Source organism: Anolis carolinensis, chromosome 4 (genome assembly GCF_035594765.1).
Source record: "Anolis carolinensis isolate JA03-04 chromosome 4, rAnoCar3.1.pri, whole genome shotgun sequence".
Taxonomy (NCBI): Eukaryota; Metazoa; Chordata; class Lepidosauria; order Squamata; family Dactyloidae; genus Anolis; species Anolis carolinensis.
Genome location: NC_085844.1, coordinates 137,325,742 through 137,353,437, shown reverse-complemented (window position 1 = coordinate 137,353,437; position 27,696 = coordinate 137,325,742). Strand labels below are relative to the sequence as shown.

Sequence of the window (27,696 nt, the reverse complement as noted above, 5' to 3'; positions counted from 1 at the left end):
TAGAAGTTTTCAATAGACACCAAAAAACAGAGTACCATCAGAACAACTTGTGCTTGGATGAAAATTTCTTATTAATTCAAAGTGGAAAACATCTTGATATAACCCGTCATTATGATAAAGGAAATAAGAAAAAAGCAGAAGAAAACAGAAACTTCTGCCAATTGTGAAAACTATTGTCCTTTGTGGCCGACAAGAACTGACTTAAAGAGGGAGCAAAGATTCAGAACCTATTACCTGTGAAGAACCTTTGCATAATGAAGGTAATTTCAGGGCCTTGTTGAGAACTCCTGCCAGATCAGGAGATACTGGCCTGGAAAGTCATCTTGGGGGGGGGGGGGGGAGAGTTTCAACCCCTCCTGGATTTTCTTTCTGGCTATAGGCCTGCATGAGCCTCCAATCCCCGAGGCAGCCTTTTGTGTATTTCAAGACACCTCAAAGAAAACCTGCAAGAGAAATGTATGCCTGGTGGCTTCAGAAGGAAAAACAGACTTGCTCACAACTTTCCCCCCAAAAATTCCAGCCTGGAAGACCTGTTTCTGGAAGTCTTTATTTAAAAATAGTTTATTTATTTGAGTCAAACAAGTAGAGTATAACATAACCTCTTTCCCTCTCCCCTTTTCAATTTTCCATTGTAATATTTGATCTAAATCTGTCTTGGGACCTTCCTTCTTCTTCTTCTTCCACTCTGTAGTCTTTTGTGACATTTCATGCCATAACAACCAATTGCTTGACCCCCATTTGTCTCTTAACTCCTCCCCCTGTTTCTGAAAGTGTTTCATCGGGAGCACTGCTTCTTAAACTGTGGAAGCCCCAACTCCAAATGGGGTCCCCTTCATACAGAACTTTCCAAATTCAATTTTTCTAGCAAACTGGAGGTTTGTTTCTGGCAAATCGAGAGGCCACAGATAATCGTTTGTGTGCTCCTTATTCAGAGGGAGAGTGGACAGTCTCTAATTAAATGCTTTGTACTTTCACATTCAAAGCACTTTGTTATAAGAGTATCTTACAATATACATGTATTATAAAATACATATTATGAATGTGTATATGTAAATGGGGTGCATCTCAAAATCACACATGTATCTTGTGTATTTTTGTTGGTGGTAATGGTACTGAAGTTAGTGTGCGTCTTACAATTAAAGAAATATGGTAGTTGTCTAATGTTCCTTAGTGACAGTTTTAGACATTTACACCAGAGCTTTCCAAAGCTATGTGTTGCGAGACTCATTTGTGTGTCGGCTGCAGTGTGCAGGTGTGTCACATGAACCTATGAATATATGTGACATAAGCAAAACCAACTTGCATGCATTTTTATGCAGCAAAGGTGCTGATTAGTATTAGTCACATTATTGATGTTAGTACATATTAGTAACATATTGTTACTCATAAATGACAAACATCTTGAAAATGTATGTTATTCTCTTACAAATCATATTTTAAAAATATATAAATGAAAAATTTACTCCGGTTTGCTGGTAAAACTGAATTACTGAGTCACAAAGTGATGCATGTCTAAAAAGGGAAGTGTTTGCAAAGCTCTGATTTGTACGGATCAGTTGTGTGGTGTTTCCAGTGGACTCTACAGAAGATGAATTGTTTCTGCTATACCTATGCCATAGGTACCAAGTGGTGGTTTCCCCAGTTGATTTGAACATCTGGGAGTTACCTCTTCTGCAGAGGAGTGTTGAATAGACTTTCCTTCACATAATATTCAATGGCCTAATCACATCCAGCACAGGAGAGCAAATATCATCTCAATTGCCCCATAATTCATTGGAAGAACTCCAGAAGCACACTAGTCTTTCTGAGTTTTGGACTGCTGGATGGCGATATATAATTGGTCTGTGCTGCACAGTGGCCACTGGGCTTCTGTGTAAAGCTTCATCCAGATCTCAAAGGGTCACCTGAGTCCTGCCACAAGGCCAGGAAGGTTACAATGCAATTAGGCAAGGAAACTCCTTTTTCCAGCCTGCTGTTCTTTGTAGACCACCGTGCTGCTCACTTGCTGTGTTACAAAATTGCCACTGCGTTTTAATGAACATATGAAGCTGATTCCCATTGTGTCAGGACAGTGGTCTAGCTAGCCTAGTACTGTCTGCTCCAACTTGCACCTGCTTTCCAGGCACTCAGGTAACTGGCAATTTTTAAATATACAGCTAGTCTGTTGTCTGAGCCAACTAATGATTAACACACGGGAAACCTGACCTTTTCAATGATGTAGAACTCTTAAAGTACAGCTATTTGAATTAACAATATATAGATCAAATTATCCTCTAGCTTAAAGGAGCTTTTCCTGGAAGGGGCAGACCTCAGTGGCAGAAAGGACTCGTGCAAGGCTCAGAGGAAAATAGTTGCTAACTAGTTATTTGCAATCAACTCTTTTCTCCAGTAATGAAGGTACATGGTTAGCTTTACAACTTTTGCTATTTAACAATAATTTTAGTTATGTTTTTATGTTTAAAGGATGTGGCCTTTGTGGTAGAGGAAGAATATCCTATGGCTGAAATTCTGATTCATGCTGTGGTTTACTCTCTGTTGTAGATGTCTAGGTAATGATGAGGTGGGCTGGAAGTGACTGTGCCTTGTACCACATGCCCCTGGCTTTGTGGAAATCAGATGATTTCCCAAAAAGTAACATTCTAGTAGTTTTGAGAAATGGAAAAGCAAGGTGAATTGAAATGGTATTTTTTAAACTTGCAATTACTATAGGTAGCTAATGCTTTTTTGTTTTGGGGCTTTGCAAGATCTGGGATGGAAAACTTCCCCCAAATCTTCCTTTAAGATAATTAGGATGACAGTGCTGGCAAAATATCAGATTAGTTGGACCAGTGGCAAATGATGGACTGATGATCAGTGCAAGGCATTGGGGTGCCATATGTTCACAAAAAGTGACAGTGCTGATGGCACAATTGCTAGTGAATAGTGAGTGAATGGTTTCCAGACAAAGAGCAGTAGGCTTGAAAGGGAAGCAGGTTAATCTAATCAGATAGCAGATTGCTGGTCTGGTGGAGGGGATCGGGTTACCCTTCCCTAGCAATGGAACTTTCAGTACAGAGAAGGGGGAAATTATGGCACAAACAAAAGTATGAAAGCAACCTACATATTAAGTTTACAATAATATGCACACTTGCCTGGAGGAAGTCCCATTGAATGTAATAGAACTTCTGAGTAGACAGGTATAGAATTGCACTGCAAATTGATTTTTATCTATCTGCCCAAGCCTGCCTATTCCTTAAAATCTATCAAGCCTCTGCTTTGATTCCCAATGGCTGCTGAGGTGCGATTGGCTTTGTCGTGAATTGCTTTGAGAGTAATGTAGACAGAAAAGTACACACAAATGCAATGATTTGGACTGTGAAATTGTGTGTGGGGGTGGCTGACTTCGTATTTAGATTATTTGGGGCTTTATCTATTTGGGCTTCCTTTCATTTTAATTTCTGTTTCTGGCTGAGTTATTGGTATTCCAGCAGGTATTTCAGCTGCTAGGGTGGTGTTGGGTATTAGTCTACTCTACTTTTTTTTTTACTATATTGTTATTTTTATGGTTGATTTTGTGGTTTTAAAATGGTTAGCATTCCAGAGTACTGTGACTGTAGTGGAAGGATGGGATACGATTTTTTAATGAGTAAATATGGTAAAATTATAAAACGTACTGTCCCTTTCCTTATCATTTGATCCAGCATTCTGTTTCATCAACATTCAATCTAAAGTTCCTTGGAGCTCACACGCAGCACATAATATTCTAATACAAAATTTGTGGATCATATATAGAAGGCCATACTCTTAGCTCTGGTTTTCTCAGCTGGTCTTGAGGAGAATAGCCTGGGAGGAGATATGTTTTCTCAGTGTCAGTTGACTTTGATGGATCACTTCCTGTAAAGATTGAGGCCAATGGTAACTTCTCTCTGCAAGGATGTCAGGTCCACTGGGGTAGCCTGTCTCCAGATGTTAATGGAATCTGGAGGATTAATGAGAACAGCAGTGGGAACCCTGTGGCCCTCCAAGTGGTGTTAAATTGCAAGGGACCAGATTCATTGCATAGCCACAATCCAGGTTTTCTGCCAGTTTTCATTATTGCCTATGTTGGCTATGACTCTTAGATGTTGTAGTTCAACAACATCAGCAGGACTATATTATTTTTACCAATGCCTTCATCTCTGTGGTATATGAAGGTGGCTGAGATGGCAGGTATGGTTGAATCAAAGTGCTGCTTAGCCCCTTATTTTACTAGTGAGATCAAGATGATGAAGAAGGCATGGAGATGGTGTAAAACCTGGATTGTGGTTATACAATGAGCCTGGCCAACCAAACAAAGGAGCTACATGTATAGTTTACTCTGGTAATACTCTGCCATTGCTGAGCTCATGGGAAGGGGGGCTGTCCAACAAAATTTCTCTGATAGATGGTAGCTCTTGTTTTATCTGGTCTCTTTGGAGATGTTGAAAAACCATTGAAGGCCTCCTGTGAAATGCTTGCTGAATATTTCAGGGAATATTTTCATATCGACCATATTCGTTTTGATTTTGACACCTCTGTTGCTACAGACTCTAGGGATATTCCAAGGTCAATCAGTCTGCTTAATGTTGCTGAATGATTCTCAGTTGGGTACAGAGAGAACATGGCTGCTGAAGTGTAATCCACCACCGGTGTGTTTGGCCACTGAGACTCATAAAACTGGACAGGAGAGCATGGCTGACTGGGTTTAGGAAGCAGGAAATGCTTCTTGACAAGAGAAAGTAGACCTTAAAAGGGGAAGTTGTGGTTCTTTGCCTGTCAAGGTGTTCAGGCGGGGAAGTTAATGTATATCTTGAAGAATTCTTAAACTACACCAATCATTCACTTAAATCTGAAGTACTTCTAGCCCCAAAACACTTTAGTTCTACTTAAATATTTGGTGCTTCCAGGTGGAGGGCTTCTAACACTAATGCTCAAAAGGTATTATGCAGTTATTTTTGCCCGACAGTGTTTTAAAATATGGTTAGTGAGAAGTAGCAGCAAATGTAAGAATGGAAGATCATGCATTAACTTTCTGAAAACCATGTGAATAAGGCAGTGGAATTGCACAATTATCTTACCTTAGGAAAGACCAATTTTTCAGATTCCACATTGCCACTAACAAAGCGTTTAACCTTCATACAAAACAGTGGTACTTTATCCTCTCCACATTTAAAAAATGGGTTTCAACCTTTTCTTTGTGGGAAAGATAAAAGTGGGCAGACAATTCTGCATAGGGAGTGGTAGCCTCCATAGAAAATGGAGAGTCATCTGGAGGACTTTAAAAATTAATAGAGATGACCTGGTTTTTCCCCAGCTGCAGCTACAGGGGCCATACTGAAGTCAGTAGTGTTGGAAATGGTGTGGACACTTGAGATCATCTTTTGTGGAACTACCTAATATAGGAATTCTAGGCTGTATATATTTTTTGACAGATATTTTTCCATCTTACAGTTTTTCTGTAACTTTGAATCTAGTGACTCTAGATCCCTGCCTGCAGAAGAGAAGGTTGAGATGAGACACGATAGTCATGTTTTAAATATTTGAAAGAATGTCATAAGGAAGAGGGAGCAGGCTTGTTTTCTGCTGCCCTGGAGACTAGGAATTGGAGCAGTGGGTTCAAATTAAAGGAAAGGAGATTCTTCCTGAACTCAGGAGTGTGGTGGGAGCCCGTCTTTGCAGGTTTTTAAACAAGTTGGATTGCCACCTGGGGATGCTTTGATTGTGCATGGCAGGGGGTTGGACTGGATGGCCCATGTGGTCTCTTTCAACTCTAGGATCCTTCTTCTTTTACAATTGTATGCAACAACAAATCAGTATACAAGTCATAGTTAGGAATCTTCCAAACTACCTGCAAGAGTTCTTGTGAGTGATATGGAAGTGCTTCCAGACAGAGAGTTTTTGTCACTCACAGTTAAAAGACATTATGCTGTCATTGTCTTTTTTCCTCACATAATGGATTTTCAAATAAACAGAACACGTACATTTTCATGAATAAAGTGGTAAGATTACATTGAGAGCAAGAACAGCAAGCAAAGAAATCCAGGTTTTAAACAAAATTGTAAATTATGTGATTGTTTCAATTTTGCTCATTTGTGGAGGTTGTTCAATCTTCTTACCACAGCCTGATGAAATAAAGAAAATACAGCATGCCCCCGTATCCACTTTGCAGAACTGTGGATAATAGCAAATCCTATTGAAATGAAGGCCATATTGCCTAAAAATGCCATAAAACTGTCTGGAGGACCCAAAAAGTGCCACAAGAGGACATATTTTGTCAGATGTGAATGAATGAACCCATGAATATTGGTCTCGAGGATACATCTAAGCCAGTGGTTCTCAACCAGTGGGTCCCCAGGCATTTTGGTCTATAACTCCCAGGAATCCTAGCCAGTTTACTAGCTTCTGGGAGTTGAAGGCAAAAACTTCTGGGGATCCACACATTGAGAACCACTGATCTAGGCCCTCTCAGTAATAAGTGAGCTTCTCTGCTTGGTCTTTTATTCTCACTTTCTAAAAAGCTTACCCTTGATTTATTCGAGACTGTAACTGATCGCTTTCCATTTCCTAAATAAGTGATTATACATTATTGTTAAATGGGGTGCTGGTTGCTTGAATTTACTATTTTATTTCAAAATTGCAAAGTAGGAATGAAAAGATAGAAACTCACCCTCTGCCCTTATAACAATATTGTTGAATCAAGAATGTAACAATTCTCTGCAGATAATATTAGAAACAATTTGATCTATTATGATCAGTAGGACATTGTTGCAAGGAAATTACTGTGAGCTAACAGCTAAAAGTGTTTACCATCGTATCAATGCAAGAATTCAGAAGTAACAAATTCTGTCTTTTAGAGTCCCCAAAGGTATTTGACCTCATAGAATGGAAGTTTTAAAAATATTACATTTCTTGTTAGATGCAACATTCATTTTTGTTATATTCTTTTGGTGTAACACCAGTCAGGAATGGCTGTTTTTAACCTTTTTATTTGGATTTAGGTGCAATGGGTCGCATTAGGATTGGCTCAGAATACGCTATATGATATGCCTGGATATCACTGTGCTCACAGATATAAAATCTTTAGTAACATCAGATTCTTTGCTTCCCTTACTAAACACAACAACAATTTTCTCTCTTGGTATCTTGGGTTTTAAGCCTGTTCTTGGAGCTATTTGGGGTGCTAATTCAGAAAATTGCATTGCCTAGACCGCATCAGCTCTAGTTTCTTACAGTTATCATGGTTTTCTGTGGTTGAGCAGATGAAGACTGGTAGATGTCATATGTTCTGCATCTCAAAACCTAGAGCTGATGGGGGCAAATAGTGCTATTTTTGGAATCTTATGTCAAATAAACCCAGAAACAAGGCTAATATTTGAGGCACCAAAATGTGAGTTGGCTAGTGTTATTTTTTATTATTAAAAATACATATTAACCTCTACTACTGTTTTTATTTCTACTAGTTCTCCAGGAATAGTCATATAGGAATGCCAAGCAGTTGCAGCTTAATGTTTCATTTTGAAGCGCACTGAACTATCCAGAAAAAAAATAAGAAGGTAAGCCAGAGGTCATTGCTTCATTTTTGCAGCAAAAATCTTTACAAATAGTAGAACTTACACAATTAGCTCAAGTGAAGAATAGATCATTATGTGATCATAAACCAGGGACATTTTTCAGCTTTATAATATCTTTTTTCATATTGTTGATTTATATCAATGCATGAAAAGTTTTGTTTTCTTCACCTTTCCTAATAATCCTTAAAAATACAATTTGCCTTTTTAAACGGCTACCATGTCCTGTCATTTTTTAAAATTAAGTTGATTAGTCATTGCACATATGAAGTTATTTTCTGATGTGTGCTTTGCAGGCACTTACTTATACTGAATCTTATTTGCTGTTCCATTTCCTGTCCTCCCAGTTTTGATAATTCCTTTTGAAGTTTCTGGCTATCCACATGATAATAAAATAATGTTGGAGATGTGCAAATCAGATTCATGGATCTATTGGGGCCACTTTGGGTTGCAGTCATAGGACTGAATTTAAGAGACATCCTTACAATTACCTCTCTGGGCCTTTGTAGGTGAAGAGCACAGTACAGAAGATGGACAGCAGTTGAAGGTTTCTTCTGATAATAGGAAATGTTAATTCCTTTCTTGTTATTATCATTTTTGATTTCTGAACACCATCCGTTGTATATCACTTCTACAGGTTTCATTTTCTCTTTGCCTCTTTGTTTACGTTGCTCCCTGCAGAAGTGCCCCGCAGTCCTAATGCCCCAGTATGGCAGAAATAAAGTAGGACTCAGCAGATACCATATATTTAATAACACCTTTCCTTTTTAGTGCAAGGGAGGGTCATGTGGACATCAGCTTTATTTTTAAGTTATGAAAATAGAGACCTGGAGAGAATGTACACTCCATCAGTATGGCATATCGGTCTCACTTTAAGTGCTGAGGCTCTGAATTCTGGAATTTGTAGCTACTTAGGATTTGTAGCTTGGGGAGGTACTTAGAATTTTCTGTGAAGTATCATTCATATTTTTGTGTTTCAGGAGAGTGGACCTATAGTTCTGTAGGATGGAACCATGACATCTGACATGGTATCATAGTGCTGTAACTAGTATAGTTACAGTGTAGTGTAGTTACTGGTTTGGCAAGCATCATGTCATACTTTGTAAACATAAGCATGAGTTTTGCATGTGAAAGACAGAGTTAATAGTTCTGGCTTTGCAACTTGTCCTGTCCTGTAGAGATGGAGATGTTGCTCTTGGAGTCTTATAGTCTTTAAGGATGGGCTTCCTAAACCTTTCCATATAAGGATGGGCCAGCATATAAAATGTCTGTTAAGTAGAGTACCTTCCTAATGATATGGAGACCTCCTTCAGGACCCTATATCAGGGCCAATATAGAGTGCTCTTTATAACTGGTATTTTATAGCCTCTAAAAAACTTTGTATTGGGAATCCTATCTCCCCATTTTATATTGCAAGGAATGCTTGGTAGAGCATCATCTTGAATACAGAAGATTCCGGGTTCAACTGCTATTGTCCTCATTTAAGAAGATTTCTGATAAAGATTTTTGCCTGGGGCCCTGGAGGGCCACTGCTGGTCAGAATTGACATTATTATTATTATTATTATTATTATTATTATTATTATTATTATTATTAACTTTATGCTATGTTTCGGGTTCAACTTATCTTCGAGACCACATCTCCTTCTATGAGCCAGTGCGGGCTCTGAGATTTGGCGGGGAGGTCCTTCTCTCAGTCCCACCACTGTTCCAAATACGGTTGGTGAGGATGAGAGAGAGGGCCTTTGCAGTGGTGGCCCCCCGGCTCTGGAATGCCCTCCTTAGCGAGATTAGGCTAGCCTCCTCACTTCAAGACTTCTGTTCCAGTTTAAAAACATGGCTTTTTAAACAAACCTTTGATCTTAGGTAGACTTTTAAGGGTTAGTTATAACTTATAACTTATACCTTGTCTTTTTCCTGTGGAGACTCAAGGCAGCAAACAATCCCACACTTAATTACATTTAAAAAGCGTAATACAAAAGTTAAAAACAATTAACTAGTAATAGTGTTTAAAAAGCATATTAAAATACAATAAATACATTTAAAATTACCTTTAACAGTCACAGCCCCCCCCCCCCCACAATTCCACCCACACCTCCCCAAATCCTGCCCCATATCTTTCCCTAAATGCCTCCTAGCAGAAGAAGGTGTTAACCTCCTGTGGAAAGTCAGCAGGGATGGGGCCATCCTGGTCTCTCTTGGGAGGGAGTCCCACACTCTGGGAGCAGCCACCAAAAAGGCCCTCTTCCGTGTTCCCACTAAACACGCTTGAGCTGGTGGTGTGACCGAGAGAAGGACCTCCCCAGTAAATCGTAGATGTTTCCCAGGTTCATAGAAAGAGATATGGTCCTTCAGATAACCTGAACCGGAGCCATATAGGGCTTTGTAGGCCAAAACCAGCACTTTGAATTGTGCTCAGAAATGTGTTGGTGATCACTGAAGCTGTTGCAACAGAGGAGTTATATGCTCCTTGTAGCCAGCTCCAGTTAGTAGTCTGGCTGCTGCTCTTTGCGCCAACTGAAATTTCTGAGCACTTTTCAAAGGCAGTCCCATGTAGAGCGCATTACAGCAATCCAACCAGAATGTAACCAAGGCATGTACTAATATTGGCTTAGAGTCTAGACACTGGGCAGACAAAAACAGACCCCTAGGCATTTCTGGTCCTGGAATAATAGTGGGTTGGGATCCTTATAATAAGCTGCTTCTTCAATGCCCCTTCTTGCTCATGAAAGATACTTGGGCTGGTTTAAACTATGTCACACTATTTTATTGTACTGGTCCAGGGGCAAAACCATAGGCACATCTTATGTAGCTCAAGCAGCCCATGTCAGGCAATAAGGTCTCAGCCAAAAGGACATTCAGGCTGATAGATCATGATTAGAAGGGAAAAGCTGACAAGCACCCAAACAAGGAATGGAGCAGATGTCCAGTGTCTGCTTTATGTAATGATTAGGAAAAACTAAGCTAAGCTAAGCTAAGCTGATTGTATAGTGCCAGGTTCTGTGACTGTTCTCTCTGCAGGGGGATCACCCTTTAAAATGAAGGGAGTTTCCATACACCCATGATGTCATATGTCTGTCATTGGCTCTTGTTTGTATTCCCTGCATGGGGAATATTCTCATGTCTTTGAAGGTGATAAACGGTGTAAAAGCAAAAGGGTCTTGTTCTTTCTGGGAATTTCCCCTCCCCCCCCCCCCCCCCCCCCCAGCCCTCAAGCCTTTTCTCTCCTGGTAGGCTTTGCTTTTAGTTTTGGAATCTGACCCAGAGAAAAGAAATTGGGGTCTTGGGACAGGGGAGAGGGGGCATGTTATGCATTTCTTCCTGCCCATCATTTCTCCCCCTGCTTTATGTCAGGGAGTCAGGGGTGCCTGGTGTTCACAGTGCAATAATGTGCCATCACATCTTAAGGCAAAAATAAATTAGTATTTCTTTGGCCATAATTTTGAGATCCTCATGAAAGACCCTGTGTGTGTGATCCATCCTAAGGGTGGCTAGGCTGAGGAGCACATGCCCCAGATCTCTTCAGTTGACAGCACCTTCTCTGTGAAATTCCCTCCCAAGGGAAGAAAGGTGGGCAATACCCCACTGACTCTTTGTTTTTTTACTAGCCCTTTGATTTTGAAAATGTTCTTGGCCTTTTTTGAAAAAGCAAACAGTTTTTCTATTCTTACGACTTTATTGGGTTTCGTGGTACATTATTTTAATTGTCACAGTGAGCAGAAAAATTATGTGTATATAAGTACTTTTAATAAATTAAATAAACATTCTAAGCCCATGACAAGATACTTTTCCTCTCTGGAATTTTATTCTCTAATTAGCTCTCCACGCATTACCCTCTCCATCCATCCCCCTCTCTTTCCTCCTCCTCCCAACACCACCAAGGGCTCATCCCACCAAGAGGCCATTCACACTCCATAATTACTGTGCTATTATCCCACTTTAACTGCAAACGTTTCATCCTATGGAAAGGAGCCCCCAGTGGCGCAGTGAGCTGGTTCGAATCCAACCGGGGAGAGCACAGATGAGCTCCCTCTATTAGCTTCAGTTCCATGTAGGGACATGAGAAAAGTCTCCCACAAGGATTGTAAAAACATCAAAACATCCGGGCAAACTCTGGGCAACATCTTTGCAGACGGCCAATTCTCTCACACCAGAAGTGACTTGCAGTTTCTCAAGTCGCTCCTGACACACACACACACACACACACACATATATATATACACACACAAATCCTATGGAATCCTGACATTTGCAGTTTAGGAAGGGGCATTTAGAATTCTCAGCCAGAAAGCACCACTGGTGTCTCTGACCAAACTTCAAATCCCATGATTCCCTAGACCAGTGGTTCTCAACCTGTGTATTTCCAGATGTTTTGGCCTTCAACTCCCAGAAATCCTAACAGCTGGTAAACTGGCTGGGATTTCTGGGAGTTGTAGGCCCAAAAACCTGGGGACCCCCCACGTTGAGAACCACTGCCCTAGACACTTGATGTGTAATAATAATACTCCATTTGTGGAGTGTGAATGGCCCCCAAGATTGTTAGTCTGCATGAAAAAAGTGTCCTTCATGTCATCTTCTTGAAATGCTGTGATGTGGATGAATATAACATTATCAGCTAGGTAGAGATGTTTTTGCTGTAATTTAAAAATGGAATATGTATAACCTTTCTTGATGCAAGATAATTTTCTGGTTTGGAAGAACTGCCTAGAGTGACTAGAATAGAACGAGTTCTGTCACCTCCCTGTTCCACATTTGGAGAAAGAACATTTCTTCTAGGCCAAATATTGGAATGAGTTGCACAGAAACAAAAACAGTACAACTGTAGGCACATTTACACCACACACTTAGGCCAGTTTCAAACTGACATAGAAGAAAGCAGTTTTAGTGTGCAGACTGGTATTCCCGAAACCACTTTCAGCCCATATGGTGATTACATACACCGCAGAGGATGGCCTCCAACAGGTTTCAGGATCTATGGCTTGACAGCTGCTGAGAATGCATTTTTTCCAACTGTCTCTCTGGAGAGTAAATGTGCACATCAGTAGAGTGCCCTGGGTGTACACATACAACAATTCACATTCTATGGAGCAGATTTTGTCACGCAATATGGTTACATTATAGTGTGGTGATGTACTTTAAGGGCTTGATTTTTTACTATTCCCTGATGTTGCTTGTATAGAATAATCAGTCTTAAAGCATGTTGCAGATACACATTCACAATGTGTGTTGTCTAACCACTGCATATTGAAGTTAGCTTGAAACTGCATTAAATGATCTGTGTAGATGGGGCCTTAGTTTGTGAAGTTATAAAGAATTATGCTGTGCCTATGCTGCCCTTGAATCCTTCTATGTGGTGATAGATCCAGTGGGTTTGCTCATATATTTAGGACATCAGTCCATGATAGTCAAGAATGCATTTTACTCCTTACAGCCACCCCTCTGAAGGAAGATGATAACAGAGTTGCTCCAGAGATATTTGAAGATCACAAAACTCACTAGAACATTCCAATCTCGGCTGCAGAAACAGCATTGACTTGTGTGATGGATGGCCCTCAGATAATGGGGGGCAGACAGTTTTCTGTGCTGGCAAGATTAGATCTATCAGCCATTCCAATAACATTGATCACAAGTACGGCTGATTCAGCTCCTTGTAATTCGGATGTGTGTGATAGTTACTGTTGCTCTCGGCCAGGCTTTCTTTTTCACAGGTGTGTGTTGTTGGAAGCTGGCTGAGTGTCAACATGCTTGAAATTCAGGATGTTTACAGATGGTGATTTTGTTGCCATTGATGTCAGGAAATGTTCTGTTCCTCAAAGAAAATTTGCATTATACCTGTAGCATAGTCTGGTCTGCCATTCTAGGCAAAGAACCAAATAGGCAGCGAACCTCCAAATGTTGTCGGGCTGTAGGTCTTGCCCGCAGAAGTGGGATTACTTGCTTGTTTAACACCAGCAGGGCTGCAGGTTTTGCATTTCTGCTTTAGCATGACGAAGAAACGGAATCCAGGATAAATTGATTGTGCTGATATGCTGTCATTCACTCCTATAAGAAAAAGTAAAGCTTTAAATTTGAAGACACTCAATTTCCTATTCTAATGGTTTAAAGTTTGATGGGTATGAAAAAATATTTCTCATCAGAATAGTTCAGAAGAAAGTAAAAGATGGACATTGGTGGCGCAATGCGTTAAACCCTTGTGCCGGCAGGACTGCTGACCGAAAGGTCAGCGGTTCAAATCCAGGGAGTGGGGTGAGCTCCCTTTTGTCAGTTATAGCTCCCCATGGGGGGACATGAGAGAAGCCTCCCACAGGACGGTAAAACATCAAACATCTGGGCATCCCCTGGGCAACGTTTTTGCAGACAGCCAATTTTCTCACATCAGAAGCAACTTGCAGTTTGTCAAGTTGCTCATGACACACACAAAAAAACCTTGACATTTTTTTCTCTTACCTTGTTCAGACATTGGATGAATTCAGAGCCAGTCTAAGGTTCCCTGTCAGACCCAGTTCCTCAACTGCTGTTAACAAGATGTGAGAAATAGGGAGCCTTAAAAGCTTCAAGAGTGGATGAAATGATCCAAAGGGTCGTACTTTCTGTTTTGGTGAAAAATTTCAGCAAATTAAGTGTTCTAAAGCTTTTTCCCTCTTAAAGCTAGGCCAGGATGTAATTGAATCAAGAAAGCGTACCTCTGCCCATGAATATGCAGCTTGTCAGAGATGTTGGGTTAGAATTTTTCTGCCTGAACGTTTTTGTGCATCCACAAAATTGAGCAAGGCTTTTTTGTATTTATTTTGGCAGAAACTGTAGAAATTGTTTTTGTTTATAAAATGGAGTTTTACATCCATGCTAGGGGGAACTTGACTCTCCCATAGGACAGTAGTGGCCAATCAGCTATTGACCAGTTGCATCTGATGCAGGCAGACATGACAAAATGATGTGGCATCCCAGATAAGAGCAGGTTTCTCCTCAAAATATTTTGCAGCTGAGTCTTACTGGTGTGTCAATATTTTACTCTCTTGGGAATTGCGGGGGAGGGGGGTGAGAGAGAGATAGGTGGTGGCAGGGAGGATGCAATCTGCCATCCACCAATTCAAGCAAACAGTCCTGAACAGATACGGTGACCCTGGAGAAAGTTGTCTTCACACCATTACTTCCACAATGCAGGCTTTTCTATAAAGGGCTTAGATTCAAGGCAATTTTTCTGCCACCCTGTTGTTGCCTGTTGCAAGCCAACTTTCCAAATCCCTTTCCATTATGTTTTTTGACTGACTCAGTTGCGAGATGCAGTTCCAGTTGATTAAGCTTTTCCTGCATGGCTGAAGGGGGTTGGACTAGATGGCCCCTTGGGTGACTCCTATTACAACTATTATTACAAATGCTGGGTTGCCATTTGTTGGGGGTGCTTTGGTTGTACTTTTCCTGCATGGCAGAAGGAGGTTGGATTGGATGGCCCCTGGAATACTATTAAATTTATTATTTTGGTTAAAATTGTTCTTCATTTAAAATAATGTATTGTTCTTTCTTTCCTTTTTTTGTGCTACAAATAAGATATGTGAAGTCTGCACAGGAATTTGCTCATTTTTTTTTCATTTAGTTCATATAAACACTCTCCATCCACTGGCCTGGCTCATCAATCAAATTTTCAAACACAGTGCATCAATGGCCATGGCTGATATATATAATATAATATAATATAATATAATATAATATAATATAATATAATATAAGAACATTTCTTGGGGCTCCACTAGAAATTTTTGCTTCACAAAGAGCTCCAAGGCTGAAAAAGTTGGGAGAACCTCTCTACTTTAAACCTGAAAATAACTTCTCATTTCATCTTGAGTGGTGCTGGTTATGAGATGAACTTTTTAACAGCAGAATTTACAATAAATAACAATAATAATGTGTTGCTGTGATTTTTCTGGGTTGTATGGCCATGTTCATACAGCCCGGAAAACTCACAGTAACACAGTGATTCTGGCTATGAAAGCCTTCAACAACATAATAATAATAACAACAACAACAACAACAACACATTCAATATCTTACCTACTTCTCACAGTTCAAGGCAGGGTGCAACACAGTTAAAACACATATGCCAAATTACATTGTACAAAATTTAAATCATGATACCAATAGCATGTATTTAAAATACATAGATTGATTATAGTATATATTTTGGTAGTTTTGGTTATTGTTGTATTCAGTTCCATTCCATTTATTTTTTGCTCGTTTTATTAGTTACTAGCTTATTTAGTGACATTTTTAAGGTGTTGGTTTTGACCTTTAAAGCCCTAAACGGTTCAGGTCCAACTTACTTACCCAACCACATCTCTTCATACCAACCTACATGAACCATGGTGGTGCAGTGGATTAAACTGTTGTCCTGGCTGACCTGAAGGTTGGGTTACTGACCTGAAGGCTGCCGGTTCGAATCCATTAGATGGGGTGAGCTCCCGTCTGTCAGCTCTAGCTTGCAGGGACATGAGAGAAGCCTCCCAGCTAACACATCTGGGCATCCCTGGGCAATGTCTCTGTAGACAGGCACTTCTCTCACACCAGAAGCGACTTGCAGTATGTTCTCAAGTTGCTTCTGACATGATTTAAAAAAAAGTGTGAACCACAATATACAAGTGTTTATTCCTTTGACCATGCATTTCTAAGACTTTTATCTACGTGGGACAATACTGGAATTTAAAGTGTTGTACTCAGTTATTGAACATACTTATCTGTTACTGAAAAAACATACAAACATGAATATAATGTTTGATGTAATGCTGTAAACAGTTTGTATTTGTGTATTACTCATGTGCCTGTAAGGATTATAATTTGTCTGTTATCATTGTTCTATTCTGTATATTAGTTAGTAATAGGACAACTGTATCTTTACACGTATTATAGATTTCTGTGTACTTTAGTGTTAATGATTTTTAAAAAACCTGAACCTTAAGATCATCAGGAGAGGCCTGCTGTTGGCAGCAACAAGAGAGAGGGCCTTCTCGGCAGCTGCCCCGAGGCTCTGGAACACCCTCCCTAGAAAAATCAAACTTAGCACCCTCCCTACTATCATTGCTAAGTGCAATAAGATGTGTTATGGCAGCTCAATACTGAATATGGTTTTAAATGCTTAGTTATGTTTTACTTTGATTGTTTATAATGTCTTATATTTGTGCATTTGTTTGCTGTTGATTTTGTATTGTATTTTAACATGTTGGAAGCCACTTTGGGTCCCTTTGTGGAAGAAAAGTGGCATATAAATAAAGATTGTTAAATCAATGACTGGTAAGCTTGGGTAATACAAAATGAGGAAATGAGTGCAAAATGTGTGTGTCGTACATATGTGCACACACATTCACTGTGTTGCTTCCTGGAGGAAAAGACAAGTTATAGGGAATGACCCAGCAGGAAATGCAGTGATGCATTTCCCTATTGCAGAGTCCAAGAGTTAAGGTGGGATTGTGTTGTTTCTTTACTGCCAGGAAGACCATCAAAGTTTGGTTGTTATTGTTTGCCTGTTACACAATTAGGGAATTAAAAGAATAAATTCTGTCCATGACCTAGGATCCCAGCCTGCCTTTTAGTAATGTTCTAGACCAGATATCCTCCAGCCGTTTGGGCCTCCAACTAACAGAAGCCCTAGCCAGCTTGTTCAGTAGTCAGGAATTCTGGGAGATGGAGGCCCAAACAGCTGGAGGGCTGGAGTTCGAGGATGTTTGTTCTAGAGTATGAAAGATTTTAATACAACAGTATGAGTTTGTATTCTGTAGTGAGGTCATTGAGACTTCTCAATTTATAGTGAGAGTTTAGATATTTAAAAAGGTTAACATCCTCTCTAGTTTTGACATGCATCAGTGCCATGCTCCTACGAGGGAAAGAAAGGATCCTGTAAGCAGGCAGTTATTTGCCTGTTTAGCATCTTGCTGCCTATGTACGAGGTATCTGCTGCACTTGGTTCTGCCTTTGAACAATTGAAACCCTGTTGTCTGTGACAGAAAAGTGTAAGAGGTCCAAAACAGCAAAAGAGAGGGAAGAGTCACAGTGGTTGAAAAGTTGGACTGGATGGGCTTGTCCCAGAATTGTGTATTCTATCAGGATGGATAGAAGTAGCCCCATATTTGTTGTACTTCGTCTGAGTTTGTAAACTGGCAATGAGGGATTCTTCTGAATCAAAAGGCAGGGCAAGCGTCCAGTGTCTGTTGCTGGTATAGTCTGTACTGTTTTTAATAAAGAGAAGGATGTTTGTGGTGTGTATGTGTGATTGATAGTTCAGTCCACAGTATCTTTGGCGTATAAATATGTTCTAGTCCTAGAAGGATGAATTTATTGAAGAGCCAAGTCACAGCTGTATTCCTCCCCTCTCACAATGATTTACAGGAAAGGAGAGTTGGTTTCAGGAGAGCTGCCGCCTGACCTTTGCGTGTACCCACTCAGTCTAGCCAAAATGTACGGCTGCAGCTTGTGCTTCCAAGTTGACGTCAGATAGCTTGGGTTAAACATTAACTTTTAAAGCACCTTTCTTCCATTTAAACTAAGTTAATTTTGGCTTTATTCTTATGATATCTTTACTATGTATTTTATAAGAACACTGTTATAGAATTACATTCATAATTATATTTCTTTAATAGACATATACAATGTAAATATTTTACTCCACATATACTTCAGGGTAAGTATGTGCCTTCAAGTGTGTGCCTTCAAATTGCCTGTTGATTATGGAAACCTGTGGTTCTCATAGGGCTTTCCTAGGGCCAGTTTAGACAATACCTTTGTCCCAGGAGCTCCCGCATCAAACCCTACCATTCCCTGAAAACATTGAAGGAATCGCTACAAACAGCAAAAAACGCAATATTTTCAGGTGCAGGAATATCCTGGTTCTGGCTGGAAAATGCGGATATTTGAATCTCTGTATGTTCGTACACTCAGAAAATACATGATTTTTTAATGTTGGTGTGTTTCTTCCCAGGTTATACATGTCAATTCCTGAATGGTTGTATCCTTAAAAAATGGCAACAGTTGACTAGAGGGTGAAAACTTTATCATGGCAAGAGAAACTACATCCTCTGCACATTTAATGAAGTTTGTGACACACAAACAAAGTTTTGCCATGTAATCAACTTTCCCCATATTTTTATGATAAAAGCAATGAGGAGCAGACATGTATAACTCAGGAACAGCACCCCTTAGTTCCCAGGCACAAGTACACAGCCAAACTTGTTTGCACAGATGGCTATGCAGCCTCTATAACCCAGGAATGGAACTTATACAATGATTTGCATATTTGCATATTCCCATCTTCACTTTCTTTTAAAAAAATACCAAAATTTCAGACAGATGTCCCGCAGCGGCCATCTTGGGGGGCGGCAAAATCCCAGGACAAAGCAGCAAGTGTGAATGACAGAGGCAGAAATCACAGAATCAACAGGTTGTATGTGGACCTCTTAGGATTTTTGTCCCTGGCGAAAACCTGCGATTTGGTGCTGTCTGGAAGCTCCCCTAGACAAGGAATACTCGAAGATGGTTTCACCAGTTTCTCCCTCTGAAATATAGACCAGAGCACTGCAGTGGTTCTCAACCTGGGATCCCCAGATGTTTTAGCTTTCAACTCCCAGAAATCCTAACTGCCTGGAATGTCTGGGAGTTGTAGGCCAAAAACATCTGGGGACCCCAGGTTGAGAACCACTGACCTACTGTTTGTTGGTGATCTTCAATTGAAGTACTAAGCAGGGCTGACACTGCTTAGCTTCCAGAATCAGATGGGGCCTGGTGCCTTTAGAGTATTTATGCCTTCAAAACCTTCAGATTGCCGGTTCGAATCCAACCGAGGAAGAGCACGGATGAACTCTCTCTATCACAGTGAGTCTCAACTTGTGAGCCCCTTAGTTGTTTTGGCCTACAACTCCCAGAAATCCCAGCCAGTTTACCAGCTGTTAGGATTTCTGGGAGTTGAAGCCCAAAACATCTGGGGACCCACAGGTTGAGAACCACTGCTCTGTCAGCTCCAGCTCCATGCGTGGACATGAGAGAAGCCTCCCACAAGGATGGTAAAAACATAAAAACATCCGGGTATCCCCTGGGCAACGTCCTTGCAGATGGCAAATTCTCTCACACCAGAAGTGACTGGCACGAAAAAAGGACAATTACTGCTATAGAAGAGAGTATTTGTGTAATGAAATAAAATGTGTTTAGTTAAAATCATATTCTAATCTCTATTACACTGAAATAAATAGAGAGGGTCTTGTGGCTAACCAGATTGTAAAATGCAACTTCTTTGCAGTAGCGTTATTAACCTACTTTTCTGTTTTTAAAATAAACTAAGAATAAGAAACATTTAGTTAAATGTTATGTCTTATCAGACAAATGTCAAATTCAATGAACATATTTCCTGTTAGATTCATTTCATATTAATTGAAATCAAAATATAGGCAAGAGAAGTGCTGGAAATATCTGCCTTCTGTTATCCCAAAGACAAATAGGATTTGACTATTCATGTATAAATGCAAGTAATAAGGTCATCTTCTGCTTTTCTGCTATGAGCCACACCTTATTTCCCTACTAATAGATAAAAACAAGTCCAAGCCTATGTATTAAATGCACATTTGTTTTTTAATCTACCTGTTTGTATAATTGCTCAGGGTGGCTAACTATCTTCAGTGTATATGACAAATGCCTAGAGTGAAAAAAGAAGGAGGGAAAGAGGATGATACTTTTCTCTGCTGCTTCGCCACTTAAAACCAGCCCACAATTACTTTTTTTCCCTTTAAATATTTAAAGAGAGAAATACGGTTTTAGAACACTGCAAGGGAAAGTGCAGGGATACAGTACAAAATCACTTTCTTGGGTCTCTTTCACTATACACAATTATAGTACTATGATGCCAATTTAACGGTCTCGGTTGGATCCAATGGAAACCTGGAGTTTGTAATTTAGTAAAGCACTAGAGCTCTCTGGCTGTGAAGTTCAAAGGCCCTCGTCCCAAATTACAAATCCCAGCATTCCATAGGATGGGACTATGCAAGTTAAAGTGGAGTCGCTATGTAGTGTGAAAGGGCTCTGGGAGATGAAGGATAAAACTAACAAATGTCCAGAATTAAGGATTAAATGTATCTCTGTGAATGTAAACACCCATTCTTTTGGCTGGTAGAGGCATTAATACAGTTTCAGTCAGCTAACATGAAGTGATAATACTAAACAGGTCAAAAGGAAATGTATTTAAAAACAACAATTTTATTAGGATTATGATTAGGAATATGGCAGTAGGCAGGGGAAAGTTTCATCATTTAGAAGAAAAACATGATGCAAAAGATCTGTGTTCAGGAATCTCTGTGGTGTTTTTAAAACTTCAAAGCAGCTATCTGGGGTTGTTAACTTAATCAATGAAGCGGTGCTGGGGGCTAATACCAGCTTTGGGAGCAATTAGACCAGGGAAATGGCATAAGAGGAAATGATTAAACACTCCCACGCTCTGCACCACGTCCCCAAATTAGCAGCCCCACATAACTGCTTTGAAGATTTTAAACTAGCAAGGCACCACAAACGTATAACACAATGATCACCAAGATGATTCACTGAGCCCCCATGGATGATCTCATACACCAACTTTATGTCCTTTGCTTCAGTTCTGAGGAATGTTCATAAAAGCATGGAATCATACAGTTGGAAGGGTCAACGAAGGCCATCTAGTTCTACCATCTGCCATAAATAAACAACTAAGAGGTAACCATCCAGCTTTCAATTTGATTTTTCTTAGCATCAAACAATGACTTTAAAATGTCATCTACTGAGAGCTCAATCAATGCCATCTGTCATTCTTTAGGTGCTTTGGTGACCAACTAGGTTAGGTGAGACTGAAATGTTAATGTCATACTGTAATTCATTGTACCCTCCAATTAATAGGTCAATAGCCCCCAATGGCACAGCGGGTTAAACCACTGAGATGCTCAACTTGCTGACCAAAAAGTTGGCAGTTTGAATCCAGGGAGCAGGGTGAGCTCCCACTGTTAACCCTAGCTTCTGCCAACTTAGCAGTTCAAAAACATGCAAATATGAGTAGATCAATGGGTACTGCTCCAGTGGGAAAGTAATAGCGCTCCATGCAGTCATGCTGGCCATATGACCTTGGAGGTGCCTATGAGCAATGCTGGCTCTTCAGCTTAGAAATGGAGATGAGCACCAACCCCCAGAGTCGGGCACGACTAGACGTTATGACGGGGGAAACCTTTACCTAACAGCCGCATATTCTTCAAATGATGTGTATATTTTATCAATGACCTTTGCTAACAGAAAAATGTTCATTTGAAATATCCTTTTAAAGAAGAAGTGTTTTGAAAAAAAGGAAAACATTCCAAAATGCTTAGATTTTTTTTCACATATCTTGCAAAGAAATATGAAACTTGTTTTGATTTGTCATGATATCACACAGAAATGTAGCATTCCTACAGAAATCTTCTTTCAATAATTCACATTGCTGATTCTGTTTTTCAAAAAATTTAACTATTATTGCAGAGATACATTATGGCTAACACCTGCCCCTGAGATTACATCTGTGAATTCCTTTAGTGCCTTTGGATGCAGTTCATCCATCTCTGGATACGTGACTTTATCTAGAATAGCTTGCTGCTGAATACGCATGCCCAGTGTGAAATACAACTCACCACGTTAATACAGTGGATGTGGTTCTTAATGAGTCATTATCACAGGATATCTACGCCACATTATCACAGGATGTCTACATCCTACACCACTGGAGAAATTATACTGTTTAGCCAATATTGCACCACCTGACATCTGCCGGGAAGTAGCAGCCTGTAATGAAAGGACCAAGGCATTGACATCTCCAACCCATCCTCTGTCCGGATATCAGTCAGCAAGCCTTCAATCAAGAAATAGCTTCCTAAGCTCTACAGAGATACAGGAACACCTCAGTAAGCGAGAATCCAAAAGTTGCAGGCTAAAACCCAGAAACTCAATCAGTGGCTGATACCAGATGAGAAACTCCCCCCTGGGCACACAGAAGACTGGGTGACTTGGAAGGCGCTGAATAGACTATGCTCTGGCACTACGAGATGCAGAGCCTACCTTAAGAAATGGGGCTTCAAAGTGGAGTCCACAACATATGAGTGTGCAGAAGAGCACACTTACTACAATGCAGCCTGAGCCCTGCCAAATGCACAATGGAGGACCTTCTTATAGCAACATCAGAGACACTCTAAGTGGCCAGCTTCTGGTCAAAGGACATTTAGTATAATGCCAAGTTTTAAACTTTGTTTGTGGTTTTTCTATACATTATAACTATATTCTCAATTCACTTCTGACACAATTCCTTTACCATCTTTTTACTTGTTCTGGGTTGCAGTCCCCTTACTGCATCATTTCTTCTATTTTCACTAGGTAGAGTATGGTATTTTCCCTTTGAGGGATGACTGAACTAAAGTAGGTGCTGATCTTTTTGGCCTTTTCTTTGTCCCTTTTAGCATTTCACAATCTCCTCCACTTCATGGCCCTACCATTTCCTTGTTTTTCCTCTTGTTCCAAACAAAGGAAATGCAGCCCCCCTTGCCATTTTACTGCAGTTAACCTGTCTAGCAAGCTTGAGCTCATTTTGAGTTTTAGCTTCTCTGACTTTGCTCCAACAAGTATTGCCTATTCTTTTTATTCTGCTTTGGTATTTTCCCACTTTCCCATTTTTAATGTGTCTCCTTTTAAATTAAACTCATCTGGAAGTTCATTATGCACCTACCCTTGCTTCTTCAGGCATCCCCCATTTTCTTCATTAGTGGAATGGTTTGCAGTTGTGTCTTCAATATCCCACCTTAAAGAAATTCTCATGTATCACAAATCCATGTTACTTTGAGCATTTCTGACCATGAGATTTCACCCAGTACTTTCCTAGCTTACAGAAATAATTGTTATTAAAGTCAATCTTGTGTGCCTGTTTCTTTGGCTTCTTCTTTATAACAGTTATAATGGTTTTGATTTTTAATGATGTTTTTATATCTATTTTTTAATGGTTTAATCAGATTGGCATATGTTTATTATGTTTTTAAATATGTTTTTACTTGGTTAACTTTGTTGTTATTAGTCTTGGTCCCGCTTGTAAGTCGCGCCGAGTCCCTTCAGGGAGATGGTGGCAGGATATGAAAATAAAGTTTTGTTATTGTTGTTGTTGTTGTTGTTGTTATATTTGTATAGAAAATTCTACTTCCAATCAAGGGTTCAATTGCTTTCATTCCATTGTTAATAAGGATCAAATCCCTTTTTTGTCTTCACCAACTTAGGAACAATGAAATTATCTGCAGGACATATGAGGAATTTGTGGACCTTACATTCATAACAGAGTTTGACTTTTCAAAAGTATTAGGGTAGACTGCTATTACTGCTACATCTCTCATTTTTGAATGAAATCTGGCTTTGGGATCTATAGTAGACCCGTACAATAATGTTGTTTCTCTTTCCTTTGATTTTTATACAAATACTCTTTACATCTTTCCATGCTTTAAGTAATGGATCTCTTAACAGGAGTTAACATAACTTTGACATAAAATGGTCCTACAGTAGTGTCTCGCTTATCCAACCTTCGCTTATCCAATGTTCTGTATTATCCAATGCAGCCTGCCTTTTAGTAGCAATGTTTTAGTAGTTAATTTTTTTAATACATTGCAATGTTTTGGTGTTAAATTTGTAAATATAGTAATTACTACATAATGTTACCATGTATTGAACTGCTTTTTCTGTCAATTTATTGTAAAACATGATGTTTTGGTGCTTAATTTGTAAAATCATAACATAATTTGAAGTTTAATAAGCTTTTCCTTAACCCCTCCTTATTATCCAACATTTTCGCTTATCCAATGTTCTGATGGCCCATTTATGTTGGATAAGCGAGAGTCTACTGTACTTCTGCTTTCATGTTTGATCTATTTCTTTGGAATAGGTTATATCCCAGTATTACTGTATTCCAGTAGTGAGATTCATACTTTCAAGTTTCAGCAGTGCTTGTTAAATCATACTTGCCTTCTCATATTGGGAATTCAAGTTTATTTATTCTATGTTTTATTGTAGAGGCATCTACACAGAGGGTTAAATGGTTAGCACAGCAGGTTAAACCGCCAGCTACACAAGATCTTGCTGACTGGAAGGTTGACAGTTCAAGCCACGGGTGGGGTGAGTTCCCACTGTCAGCCTAGCTTCTGCCTACCTAGCAGTTCAAAAACAGCATTGTGAGTAAAAAAAATAGGTACCGCTTTAACGGGGAGGTAAAAAGTGCTCCTAAAAACATGCCAGAGATTCAATCAACGGGCTCCTCAGCGTGGAAGAATGGAACAACAGCACCTCCCCAGGCTGAATCAAGCACAACCTCCAGATGCCAGAAATGAAAGAGGGCAGCCTACCTCTGTTTATGTATTGTCTGTCTCTGTCAATGGTATAATGGCATTGAATGTTTGCCATATATGTACCTGTAATCTGCTCTCAGTACCCTCGGGGAGATAGAGTGGAATATAAATAAAGTGTATTATTATATTATTAAGATCATGGGTCATTCTCTTCAGCTCTTCCTTGATGTTTTTTTCCTGCCCACTATTGGGTTCTTGTATACAGTGTTACCTCACTACTTTGCAGTTCACTTTTCGCGGATTTGCTGTTTTGCGGTTTTTCAATAAACTCTAAAAGACTATTATAAAAAATACAATTTACAGCCTAAGGAAGGGAGGAAGGAGAAGCCAAAGGGAGAGAAAAGGAGCCCAAGTGGCAACAGGAGGAGAAGGAGGCAATTTATCAACACACGATTGGTTGATAAAGACTTAAAATAGTGTATAATTACTAAAATAATGTATAAGTTTTAAAATAAATATAGCGTCCCTACTTCACGGATTTTCACTTACTGTGGGTGGTCCTGGAACCTAACCCTCGCAATAAGTGAGGGAACACTGTAATGAGCTTAATACCCAACACTTGGTATACCCCTGCTATCTGGAATATTGTCTTCATCCCTCATATAACTCTTTTAAAATCTCTCCTGATCTTTGTAAAATTTCTAGCAAATGTATTCTTACTAACTGGTGAGAAGCAAAGCCCTTTTCTCACCAAAAGTGTAGATTGTGATAAAATAATCCAATTCTTTCTGGTAATGGCAACATCTGCAGAACTAGCTGCTAACTTGTAGTATTCATCATTATTTTCCATGGTAATTTGTTTGTGCATGAATCTGAAGGAATTGTTAGTTAAACTTGATGAGTCTTGTCAATCCTTCTTAAACCTCACAGATCTTCATCAGCATGAGACAGAAAAGTTTTGATGTATCTTATCAGTTCTACATATCACTGATTCTTCCCCCCCCCCCCATTTATTACCACCACGTCTCTCTCTCTCTCTCTCTCCTGTGAATACTGGCACACACTCTTCCATCCACCCATTAAGGGGCACCTCTGTAGCCCTATTTCTGCTCCTCATTGTCACTGATTGAGGGAAAGGCTTAGAGCTAGTTTTGTAGTTCTAGATCTGCAGCATGCTTCCAAAAAGTCGAGCTTCTTTGAGTCATAGTCTTCCAAGTGTCTGCCTCAGAGTTTGGGAATTCTACCTCTCCCTAGAGGCATCCTTTGTTTGGTGCCCTCCCAGGAGAAACTTTCCAAAGCACATCGCCCTTCTTGATAAATTGAGCTGTAGACATTTGGGCCTGATGCCCATATCCTCCACATCCTCTGGCAAGGAAACAAACATGCTGCAGAAGTTGCAGATTACTGCATCAGTTCCCTCACCATTCATGTTCAACTGCCCTATATAGACAGAAGCACAGAACTCTAGGTTTCCTGCCTCAAACTCCCCTGTGAAATGCCCACACCTAATACCTGGGAGACATAGTGCCATCTGCTTAGAACAGTGTGTGAAGGAAGAGGAAAAATGAAGAGAAAATAATGATGCTCTTTCAAGTTTGGACTAGAGTGGACTGGGGGTATGGAAAATATAGGTCAGATCATAGCTGTGAAGCTTTACAGCCAAACATTAAAGAGCTAGGTTCCAAAAGAAAGGTAAAGCCATTTCAAAATGTATAAGCCTTAGCTGTCCATTCGGATGGTACAAAACGGAAAGATCCCCTCCCCCCGAAACAAAAATCAATTCCATACGAAAGGCAGGTGGGAGCCAATATCGGCTCCAAACCTGATTTTTGGATCAACGTAGGCCCAAAGTGGCAGGCTGCAGGAAACCTGGCACTTTGGACCTATGGGTGCAGGCTTTGGGACTATGTGCCCGGGCCTCACAACTAATGTAGTTTGATTCCACTTTAATGATCACGGCTCAGTTTAATGGAATCCTAGATTTGCATTTTAGTGAGGCACCAGCATAGAAGTTTAGACTTTGTCAAACTACAACTCACATGATGCCATAGCATTGAGCCATGACTGTTAAGGTGCTGTTGAACTGTATTAATTCTACAGTGTAGATGCACCCTCACTTGTGGCAGTTGCAGTCTCTTCCACCTGCTTGGGGGCAAGATTAACTAATTTAATATTGACTTGCACACATCGTGTGCAGTGCTGTTTTTGTCTTTGGGCTGTTATAATACTCTCTCACACACATAGAGGCCAGAAATGAACAGCTTCAAAAGCTTCAAGGATAGGCCAAAATGACCAGATGTTTCTTGGATCAAGAGTAGGGTTTACTCAAGCTCACAAAAAGGAAAAAATTAGGGTGCATATGCATATGGGTGCCAACCCTTCTTGTACAGGAAGGACAATGGTTGACACTACTACAGTAGTTTTACAGTTCACTTTTTCTCTACCTAAGGGCATCATCTCATGGCCCTTCTGTCATTCCCTCACTTGTCTGGTCAGCAGAGTATGGCTTTGCTGAATCACGTCATTTCCTGTTCTCTAAATATGGGCATGTGGGAATTTCAGGCAAAAAGCAGCTAACAGTCATACACTGGTCAGTATTTTGGGCCATCCAAAAGGAGCAAGGAGAAAGACGCCAGAAGCCTGAGCATTCTTTGAATAACTCAGCAATTTTTGCACAATTGTGTTTTGGGGAAAAAAGCAACAAAAAGTTCAATTTCTGTGTCACAATTTGATGATTTTAAGTTATTTACAGAAATCCCTGTGAGTTGTACCATGGCTTAAGATCTTGGCTTTCCTAGTATCCCT

General features: G+C 40.0%; 1 long non-coding RNA gene across 1 annotated transcript in view; it reads left to right on the top strand.

The window, feature by feature from the left end:
• LOC103278622 (uncharacterized) overlaps positions 1-25,085 on the top strand; it is a 31,531-nt gene extending 6,446 nt beyond the window's left edge. Inside the window, exons 2-3 of the long non-coding RNA XR_506207.3 lie at positions 7,458-7,550; positions 24,620-25,085. This is a non-coding gene — a long non-coding RNA (uncharacterized LOC103278622). The remainder of the gene's footprint in view (positions 1-7,457; positions 7,551-24,619) is intronic.
• The last annotated feature ends 2,611 nt before the right edge of the window (positions 25,086-27,696 follow it).